Source organism: Emys orbicularis, chromosome 8, assembly GCF_028017835.1.
Source record: "Emys orbicularis isolate rEmyOrb1 chromosome 8, rEmyOrb1.hap1, whole genome shotgun sequence".
Taxonomy (NCBI): domain Eukaryota; kingdom Metazoa; phylum Chordata; order Testudines; family Emydidae; genus Emys; species Emys orbicularis.
This window is the reverse complement of record NC_088690.1, coordinates 81,353,163-81,355,797: the sequence shown is the minus strand read 5'-3', so window position 1 is coordinate 81,355,797 and position 2,635 is coordinate 81,353,163.

Here is a 2,635-nt window from a genome sequence, read left to right as displayed (position 1 = left end):
AAAATGACACCTCTTCATTCTCACACTTCAGAGGAGCTTGAAACCAGGTGGGACAAACCCACCTTTATTCCTTGATACCCCTTACTGGACAGAAAACTCACTGAGCTAATCCTACCACATTACAATTGTCCTGGAAAGAAAGGTAGATCTTCCACAGTTCATAGAAGGAGCTACAATTCTCAGAACATTGGGGACCAGGAATACAGCCAGTGAACCCTTATTATTGCTCTGTAACCAGCATTTTTATCCTGCTCCTTGTCTTGAGTTTCTTTTAATATGTGTGGGTCAGAGTGTAGTTGTGATTCAGCCACTTTTCTCTCCATAAAATGCTATTAATCTACGATGGCAACTGTGATGCTCTGTACCTTGGGGGAACACTCTGAACCCCCATGTTCATCCTTATAATATGATTGTGTGGTATCCAATGCAAAGTTTGTCATGTTAGGTGTCTTCGGGAGGCTTGTGATGCGCTGAGCATTGTTGTTATAGTAATGTTATAGGTTGTAATTTCATGTATATAGTTATGAGGCTGAAAATGTGTCCTCATGGCTTAAAACAAGCCCAGGCAAAAACTCTCCAGGAGCAGAGGCCCAAGCAAAATTCTCCAGGAGCAGAGGGGCAGTTCACACCTCATCAGGGCATGTATGGGACAAACCCAGCCCAGCCTCACAGAAACAAAGGACACTGGCCTAGGCAACAACAAAGGATCTGTTGGACTCTCAAGTGAGTCACCCCCCTCCCTTGGTCAGTTTGGGACTATGATGAGGTAATGCGCACCTGCCTCTGAGGGGGAGGGAGGAAAGACAAGGGGGAAGAAAGAACATGATAAAAGGGAGAGATGTTCGCCACACTCTCTCTCTTCCACCGCCATCTACAGACACCGCAACCAAGCACCTGAAGTGCTGATCAAAGGGGAGAGCCTGGCTGAAGGGCAACCAGCCATCCTGTGGTGAGAAGCATCTAAGTTTTTGTAAGGGCACTGAAAGTGTTAAGATCAGCTTAGAATGCCTTTTGCTTTTATTTCATTTGACCAAATCTGACTTGTTGTGCTTAGATTTTAAGTGATTATAAGTCAATCTTTTGTAGTTAATAAATCTGTTTGTTTATTCTACCAGAAGCAGTGTATTTGGTTTGAAGCGTGTCAGAGACTCCCCTTGGGATAACAAGCCTGGTACATATCAATTTATTTGTTAAATTGATGAACACATATAAGCTTGTAGCGTCCAACGGGCATAACTGGACACTACAAGACGGAGGTTCCTAGGGTTGTCTGGGACAGGAGATATTGGCTAGTGTCATTCGCTTGCACAATCCAAGCAGCAGCTGGCCAAAAGTGCTCACTCGCATAGCTGGGAGCAGCTTACATGCTAGAGGCTGTGTGCGAACAGCCCGGAAGTGGGGGTTCTCACAGCAGAGCAGGGTAAGGCTGGCTCCCAGAGTCAAGGATTGGACTGACTTAGCAGCTCACTGGTCCAGATAATATCGGGGAATGTCACAGCAACCCTGCTGCAACTTTTGTTACCTCTTGACAATTCCTCTAACATTGCACTCCAAATATTGTTTGTGCCAGCTTCTGGGCAAGTGTTTTTCTGATGTCTGTTTTATCATATGGAAAAATGCAGAGTTGCACACACACACACACACACACACGCACACTGGATTTGCAGACGCAGGGTCATAATGGTACAGTTTGCAAACACTGATCCCATTTGTGTGCACAAAAATGGGTTCTTCATACAACACCAGGTTGGTCCATGTGAAAAATACATTGCCCATACAAGATTGGGGAGGGTCGTTTTAAAGGCCAGCTTCCATCCCCTTTGAAAACCATTTCTTATCTTTCATTTTAAAAATTAGTCAATTTCTAGCCCTCATAGTTGCAGAGAAAAGCTTGAAAACATGAAACCTAAAGGCTCCAAAACCAGAAGGTTGGTGAAAGGAATCCATATTTAAAATCTCGTGACCTTTAAGCCAATCTCATGATTTTTGTGGACCCGATCCATGAGTTTGACCACTTGAGGTTGGCAATAGGGCACTTGTTTCTGTTCTTGAATAAAAGCCCAACAGCACAAACAGTACATCATACAGGTGTTTAATCTCAGTAGATTTCTCTCTTCCTGCTTTAAAAAAAAAAAGTTCCCCTAACATTCTCTGTGCCTGAAGATTTATTGAGATCCCTCTTGAACTCCTATACTCTTGGATTCGACTGCCTTAAAAACTCAGCATCTCCCTGTCTCATTCATTTTCTACAGTGTGACACATCACTGACCCTATAGATAATTCTTGTATGACTCTTTAAAAGTTGTACCTACATTTTTTGTAATAAAATCAGAAATCTAAATAGTGGGATGATAATGGGACAAATTCCACTTTGTTACGCTGGCATAAATGCTGAGTAGATCAACAGACGTCAGTGGCATAACCCTGGAATAACATTGGTGTATTGGAGAACAGAATCGGGCCCCTGTGATTGCAGAGTGCATATGCTGGAAACTTCAGGTCAAGTGAAGTAAAATTCTTAATTCCCATAAGTTTTCCATCCACATATCTCATCAATGGTCAAAGACTGTGAAATAAATACAGAACTGCAGATTAAAACTTTGTACAGGAAAATTGCTCCAGATATGCAGAAGCT